The following is a 9,795-nucleotide window of genomic DNA, read 5'->3' on the forward strand; positions in this document are numbered from 1 at the left end:
TTAGAAGATGAATTAAAATATTGTAGGAACCAATATAAAATAGAAAAAGACGAAAACGGTATCGACCAATATTATGTTAAATATAGTATCACATATCAAAATATTGATGAAAAAGGATATAAACTATCAAGTAAAGAAGAATTTCACAAAGATATTGAGGAAGTTAATCGAATTAATAAATATTGTCCAGATATAGTTGCTTATTCAACATATGATTATAAGAAATTCACAAGTGAAAGAAAAGATGATAATGGAGAATATGTCGATAACGATGAAGACTATGGTGATGAAATACTAAATATGCAAATGAGTAGTGCTATAAAACCAACTGGAGCAAGTATGGATATTAATAAAAACGATGTCGCCATAGTTGATTTTGATATCCATACCAGCTCATTTGATGAAGATTATAATATCGCATTAAGAGACTATATTATTAAGAAATATCATCTTAAGAATGGTTTAGTAAAGACTACATCAGGGGGTTTACATTATTATTGCAATGCGGATATGATACCACATGAACTCAAAAATAAGAATAAAGTTGTTAAAATCATATCTAACCCATTATATGAAGTAGATATCTTTATCCCAAGACCAGAAATAGATGATGGATCCAAAGTCATGAAATATGGAAGTCAAGCTTATAACCATAGTGGTGAGATTCGTATATATCAACCAATTAATCGAAGACAAAGGAATATCACAGTTTGAGACTTTGAAATCAACGATTTACCTAACCTTGGTAACTTATATGATGTTTATAATATATTGAAATTAGGTAAATCATTAACAATTCCAAATATTAATGCCGAATTATGTTATAAGATTAAGACTAGAATAAATAACGACGAAGGAAATGAAATATTACAAGATATTGAATACGGAACAGATAAATTAGAGGATAAAGACATATTGACTCATATTAAATCAGAAATTCATGCTCACAATAATAAAGGAATTACATTATTCAAGTTATTCACTATTTTCAATAGATTCGTAAAAGAAGACAGAGAATATTGTTATAAATATTGTTATGAACATATGAACCTAACATCTAAAGCAACTGAACAATTTAATTCTGCAAAAGAATCTAGTGCTAATATTAAATTATATAAGAATCTTAATCCAAACAACATGTTAAAGAAGTATGTTACCAATTCTGTGAAACCAGATGTTAAAAAAGAATAATTATGATTATTAACCATGATCATCAAAATATAACAAATTTATTTTATACTTATTTTCAATTTTAATATTTTGATTTATATTTTATCAAATGACTAAACAAGAAGCTATACCAGAATTTAAAAATTTATATGAAACTGTGATTAACTTTGATAGTAAAGAAGATTTTGAAAGATATTTTAACAAATACGAAGAAGATATCAAAAAAATTCCGACTAGAGGATTGAACATTAAATTCAAAATACCTGGTTATCATATAAATCGTGTTAAAGGTCAAATAACATTATACAAAAATAAAAATGAAAATAATGATAAATATAATTCTGATAATGATTTCAACATAGATGATAGATTGGATCTGATACTGAGTCACATTAAGAGTTTAGATAACAAATTTAATACTTTATTGAAATTACTTAATAACCAATGAACAATCTATATTGTCAATAATAATTTTTTGATATTTTTGTAATCTCATGTAAAAATTAAAGAAATCTGAGAATGGCATATCAATACAACATTGTCTATATATTAGTTGCAAACGTTCTCTACTAAATCCTTTAAACAAGAATACAGTACTGAGCTGTGATTTTAATTTCGGATCAATTGCATTAAATATTTGAATACATGCAAATACTGTTATATTTAAGTGTCGACATTGACAAAACCAATTCTTGAATTTACATTTTGAATTCTTTTCAAATATGAAAGATGCATCATCAAATAAAATGAATGTGTGCAATCGTTGTTTATCAAAGTTGTCAATATATAAATATTGTAATATTGAAGCATCTTTAGGTATTTCTTCATCTACCATTTTATTGTAATCATCTTTCAATTTAAATAGTTGTTCACATTGTCTTTCAACATGTTCGTAATCGGTTTTAACAACAGGAATATTAATATAATTTACCAATAATGTGAAAGTATCATCTGAACTATTATTATTAACATATATGATGAGATGATAATCATTTGGTATTAAACTCAATTTCGTTAATTCTTTCATAACGGATGTTGATTTAGAACTACCTTGTGGTCCTATACATAAATTAAAGCTGTTATATCTGAAATTAACATCATAACTTATTTTTGATATATTTTCTTACTATTATTCAATTTAGTTTCAACTATATTGTCTACATAAGTATTAATATTAGAATCAATATTATCTTCGTTTTCTTTTGATCGTTCTGATGTGTGCAACTTATCAAAGTCTGAGAATTTTCAGATCTGTAAATAAATTTATTCATTTCTATATTATGAAATTCCAATTTTTAGACTTAATAAATGGAAGAAGAACAAGCTCAACAAGTTATTCAAAATCCAATTCAACAAGTTGGAAAAAATAAATATAAGGTAGGTAAACCATCAAAGAGATTTAAAATTGAAAAAACACAATATGCAATTCAATATAAACGAACTCCTTATATTAAAGGAACACCCAAACCAGTTTATGGCGATGAACCAGGTGTACTAACAGATTCGTCAGCAATGATGAATAATCCTGACAATAAATATATTTTAAATTTACCAGCAAATCAAGCTAATCCTATATATGATATCAGATATAATCCTAAAATGTTAGATCCAAAACAAGCAGAAGTATTTGCTAAGCAAAATAGAATGTATGCTTTTAATAGTGATATAAATGGTGATGAAATACCAGATGTTGGTGTATATGATGAAGAAGGTCGTCTTAGATATTTGAATGGTTATTCACTTATTCCGAATAAACGAAATAGTTATTATGCGTATTATAATTCGGTTCCATTAGAAGAACGTATTGGAAAAATGGTACATCATTTAATAAATACAAATCTAACGTTGTTAAACAAGCAAAAATTCAATTTTATGGTGGTGAAGATAAAATACCAAAAATTAAACCAAGTGTTTATAAATGGTTTGAAAACACAATTAAAGATGTGTTAAATAGAACTCCAAATGTTGCAAAAATTGCAGCTAAAAATATGATAAACACTAAACAAAGTATATCTTTCATGTATTCAACATTAATGGCTTCATTATTGGGTGTAGATGTAAATGAATTTATAAATAACACATTATACAGAAAAGGTGTTGATAAATATGCTAAATTTGAAACCAATATCAATCATATAACAAGCGGTATAATTGAAATTATGAAACAAATACCAACAAATGTTTTATATAAATTATTTGTACCAGATGTTGAAGATCCTGATAATATTATTGCTAAAAATGGCTTTGTAACTGCTTTAAATAATTTACAAGAATTAATTAATCAAGTAGTAAATAATTTAACTGAAATAAGAGAATTTGTTATATCTTATATACAAGCTCCATCAAATTACAGAACTAAAATGTTCCCACCAGATTTAACTAAATTACAAATGTCTTATCAAGAATAAACACTATAATACTAAAAATATTTCAATATATTCTTAATTTATATTTTATTTTTGGTAAAAATATAATGTGTGTAATCACAATTTTAATAATTATTTATTAACAGGTTGACCAAATATACTTGAATTATTATCCATATATACTTGAATACCGTATTTAATCTGTTCGCTGACATGTTGTCTGTAATAAGTTTTTTTATAAATTTGTTATATAACGGAACTGTTTTATCAACTATTTCTGAACCATAATCAATTGCTTTGTTAATATATTTTCCATATTCAGGTGAGATATTTTCAATCATAGGTTTCATTATTGGTTTAAGAGGTTTAACGATATTATCATTAATCCATAATGCTGCTTTAGGAACAAAATCTTTCATTTTTTTAAGTTTCTGCCAAAATAGAGGACTTTTTACCATTTGTTAAAATATAAAAAACATAAAATCAATATTTATTTATCGACATTTTTTTACCTTTGGTATGACTGTGACAGAGTCCCGACTACGTCTTACGTCTTTAATGTCTTAATTTTATTTCGACCATATATTTTTGAGATCATTATGACCAAAGTGACGTAATGGTTTAAGAGGATCTGAACCTTTACTATCATCAATCATTCTTTCTCCAAATTTACTATATGTTTGAAACTTTTTATCAGCAATATTACTGATAACTGGTCCAACTAAAGGAACATAATTTATTATAGGTTTAGCTATATTTGTAACTTTATTCATTATGTTTCCATATGTTTTTAATACTTTTCCGCCTTTCTTTAGAATTTTATTGGCAAAGTTTTTTAGTGTTTTATAATATCCAGGTTGCCGCATTTAAAATAATTAAAATTCATATTTTTACTCTTAACAAATGTCTAACATAAGAATTCCTTCAGTTTTAGAAGATGCCAATAGGGGAGATATCCTAAAATATTTTGATGAACAACAAAAAATTATTACATCTAATGATGGTGTTCATGATAGTAGAATGATTACTGTAAATGCTTATCAACAACAGGTTCCATTTAATAGTAATGCTCATTCTAAAATAGCGATTACAAATCCATCTTTTCATATTACCAATAATGATAAGAGTTATTTAAGCCCAACAATTAAATTAAGACTTAAATTAGTTCTAGATGAAGCAAGAACTGCAACTACAGGTGTAGAAAAAGAATCTAATGCTTGTATGTTATTTATTGGTTTAAAAGATTCTACTCAATGGCTAGACAGTATGAAAACTAATTGGAAAAATGGAACTACATATTATGAAAACACTAAGATGATATACGAAACAACCATTTCTGGAATGTGTAGAACTCAACAAGAAAAGGATTCTAGAGCTGGTGTTTATACAGCTTGGAAAAATGCTTTTGAACATAAAAATAATGTATGTGGAGTATCTGTTAAAGTTGATGATTTGCTTAGAAATTCAACATTTGATGCTGAAATGAAATTGATAATTTCTTTAGATAATTTCTTGCCTTTACAATCATTTACTTCATATCCAAATGCAATATTTAATGAATTTGAATTAGATATCAAACAAAGAATTACTCAAAATTTTGTTTATTGTCAAATTAATCCATCAATATTATGCGATGAATTTAATGAAAATCATTTAGCATCTGATAAAATTTCATGTTCAACTTCTGATTGGATGAAAGGTTGTCAAAAGAATTTACACAAATTGGTGATAAATCACTTGTGCTTTGTTATTGTTATTTCTCAAGTGGAAATAGTTATTCTCAGTTTACTGGAACAGTTCAAATTCAAGAAAGTACTTGTATATTATTCCAAAGTGTTATTAATGGTTTTAATGTTAAGGATTCGGTATTGAGAGAAATATATGATAGATATAGTAAAACACCATTATTTGTTCCAGCTCAAATAACAACTGAATATGATTTTCCACCCAATTAATCTGTTTCTAGAATTAATTGTTCAAACATGATGAGCTACCTAAATACATCTATGTTATTCTTCTTATTCCCAAGATCTAATAATCAATGTACTGTATCCAAGAATCCACATATTAGTGATATCAAAATTATAACAGCAAACAGAACTATACCAGATCAACAGATGGATACATTATCAAGTGAATTTAGTGAATTCCAATTAGCAAATACTAATTTTGATACATTATTTGCAGCTCCTCAATTTATAATTAATAGTTTAACGTTTAATGAATATTCTGAAAATACTAATGATTCATCTAAACATTTTAAATATCTAGGTGAAGCTACTGATTTTATGATGTCAATTCCTTTAGAAAGATATGGTTCTGGATGTTTCTTTGATGATTTATATTCAATAGCAAATATTCAATTAACACTCCAAGCAATACCTATGTTTGGAGATTATAATCCATATATCAAACCAGATGGTAGTAATTTAAATACTAATGCTATTAACATTATTTTATTAAATGATGCTATGTGGTCATTATCACCAAATAAGGTTGAACTACTTACTAATGTAGATTTAGATACTATGTTCAAGTAAACCATCAAAGATGGTCTGATACATCAAAAATGTCGTAAAATAATAATAATATATCTAATCTTTATTTTTAGTAATAAATGGAACGATTTCTAAAGAAGTCTCAGCATTTTTTTAATTTATAAAAATGGAAGTATTTTCAACAGCTTATCAAGATAAAAGTAAAAATAGTGTTTTTTGCACATCATATTTTAATCCTTCAACAATAACATCTAATGAGATTAAAACTGATAAAATTACAAGCATAGATGAAACAGTAAGTATAAATACAAAAGATATTTCTTCGACTGATTATGTAAATTCTGAAATATTAACATATTATAATAAATCTAAAAGTTACAGCGACAATGTAGCATTAGTATGTAATACATATTCTGATATGATTGCCTCAGCATGTAACTCTTACAGCGACAATATTGGTTCTAAGTGTAATGCGTACACGGATACAAAAATAGCTTCAATACCAACTCCAAAAATAATATATCCATATCCAAATATAATTTCGCAAGACGCAACAACATATAAAAATGTTACTTATTCTATTAAATCAGAAACTGATAAAACTGCATAATTTAGAATAAAAATTGATAATGTTACAGAATTCTTAACAACAAACAGAACAGTAAAAGTAGTTCCATATGTAATTATTAATAATGAAATTTATAAAGTTATTGAACAAATTAGTGGTGGAAGTATGTTGAATGGAAAAATATATACAACAGTACAAAATTTATTTAATGTAAATCAACATCCAGTAATAATAATACCAGATACAGTTAGTTATTTATGGGGTGATGGATATTATTGTTTTAATTATTTCAGTTTATATTTACCAAAGAATTTTACATCAAATAGTAATTTAACATCAATAACAACTAAACCAATATGTGTTTATTTATATTGTAATCTTAATAATTTATTTTATCCTGGTGTTAATTATTTAGGAAGTAATCCAAATTTAATGTGGAGTAATATAACTATAGATAGTAATGGAATAATCTAATAAAACCAAACTTACAAATAACAAATACATCATCTATTATAGAAATATGTCAAGGTTCTTCACTAAAAATATATATGTCATCTAAAGCTGTATCTAATTTTACAGATTATAAAACATATATTATTAATTCATTAGGAAGAACTACTACAACTACAATTTATGATATTTTTGAATCAAGTACTGTTTATAATAATTATAATTCTAGAAACAATTTATGGTAAACCATCGAAGATTGTCTGAGACATTGAAGATGTCTTAATTAATTTTAAAGCACTAACAGAATCGAAGATTTCATAATGTGTTTTTTTCAAAACACTAAATGGTTGAATTAGAAAAAATAGTAGAATTAGCATCATTATTATCATTTATATTTCTGATAATATTTATTACAGTATTAGAAATATTTACATATTTGTTTAAAAAGAGATTATTCAAATTAAAAGAGCAAAAAATATTAACAACAGATATAACACCAAGAATACATAGTGTTTAAAATACTAAGAACCTACGGTTCTCAAGTTAAAACACCAATTCTAACTGAACAATGAAATAATAATCAGAATCAATAATGATTATATTATTTTTGTAATCAGTAAACCATATTTTTATTTTTCGTTTATTGTCTTTGATTTCAAATGATTTTTGATTATCACTGTTAGCAAAAATTATAAATCCATCTTGTGAAGGATAATCATTACTAGAATTCAAATCACTTCTTAAAATATTTCCACAATCAATCTGACCTGATGAATTATAGAATCTAGTAGCAATAGTATTAATATATTTATTATTAGTAGAACAAACAAATTCAATTGGTAATTCAACTTCAAATTGATATGAATTTATTACTTTGCAATTATTATTATGTAAATTTGTGTATAATTTTCTCATTTTATTGAACAAAAATAAACATATACATAAATAACAAATTGTAAATAAGCTTTGCTTAGATTGTATTCGCTTTGACTTTATTAATATTGAATTATATGTAATCACGAAGTGCAAAATAACATGGAATTGTTACAATTTTATCATTATCATCAAGTTTACATATTATGTTACCATGATCATATCTTATCATTGTTGCTTTAGTACTAAAATAATTTCTTGTCTTTCTGAAAGTATTGTCTTTGCTATTATCCAAATATATTATTAACTTGTCTCCATATTTATAAGAAAAAATCCATTTTTAAATTATTTATATAATATTTCATCATTCTTCTTAACCATTTGTTTAATATAATCATATTCAAGTTGATAGCATTTATACATATTGTTGTAATTAGGTATGTATTGCATATCAATAGGTCGATAACCAGTTTTATTATGTTTTGAAAAATTATAGTAAGTTACAATTTCTTGAATAAGTATATCTTGATTTTTGTTTACGTATCTCGACAGTGTATTATCATAAGCAGTTCTAATTGTTCTGATAACTCGATCTACAACTCTGTTTTTATTAATATGTTTGGATGAGGATGAATATGTTCTTATATTCAATTTATTGAAATAATTTGACATATAAGTGCTGTTCAATGCAGATTCACCATCAAAACGTATGTTATCAAAAACAACTCCAACATTAAGTAAAGTATTAAAAGGCATTATTAAACTGTCATTATTTTTATTATAAAGTGAAAATACATATAAATATTTTGTGTTAATATTAATAATGAACATGTAGATATTTTGTTTGGTACTGTTTCCGGAATCAAAGAAAGCTAAATTGACTTCATAACTGTTAAAATTTGGAGAGTAATAAGGTCTTGAATAAAGTTTCTTCATGGTTTTAGGATTGAAGTCTTGACTAATTATTTGTTTCTTATTGATATTTTTTTAATATAGATTCATATTTATTTAAACTCTTAAATGGATAATCAATTGTTAAATTATTAGAAGGTATGTTCTCCATAAATATTTTATTACGTTTTTGATTTACAAGTTGTTCTCTATGTCGCAATCTTCTTGTTTAATGTTTTTAAATTTGTTTTTGTTTAATATCAATTCCTTCTCTAAAACTCATTTCTGATTTATTTTAAACTATAAAGTCGAGGTCCGGAAATTCAGACTGTGTCCCGACTACGTTGTTGTTCGTGGAACCTCACTTCGTTTCGGTTCTCCTTATTATGTTAGTTTATGTTCTAGTCTGGTTCAAAGTTTATTTTTAAAATTATTTTCAAAACTATACTAAGTCACCTCTCTCGAACTTTTAGGTTTCACTTAGAGTAGTTATAATAGGTCGACTCTCTCGAACTCGCAACTTTTTGCAAATATTATTAAAATACTAATTTATGTTTATTTTAACATATATTACTTCAAATTTTTAATTTTATATAAATTTTAAAATAAACAACATTTTAGTGTAAAATGAGCAAATTGTAGGCAATTTTAAGTCATTCAACTTGAAAAATGAGGTCGTAAAAACCCATATAAATGATGGTTAATCCTTCACGATTTTTGAACAAATTTTTCGCAAAAACCAGGAAAATCGATAATAAAAACTGTTTCATCCTTTGGGGTTTTCGAAGGTTTTGAAATTGAAAAATCGCTGTAAAATAACACTGTGTGTTAAAAAGGGGGGTCCAAAAAGTTAAAAAACCCTAATAAAGTGATTTTCATAGTGTGCGATTTTTGCGAGTTCGAGAGAGGTGACCTACTATAACTACTTTGAAACACAACAAAGTGATATGAAATTTCATCCAAAAAGATTATTTTGACC

Source organism: Entamoeba invadens, assembly GCF_000330505.1.
Source record: "Entamoeba invadens IP1 unplaced genomic scaffold scaff_1105074725891, whole genome shotgun sequence".
In the NCBI taxonomy this organism is placed as follows: domain Eukaryota; phylum Evosea; order Mastigamoebida; family Endamoebidae; genus Entamoeba; species Entamoeba invadens.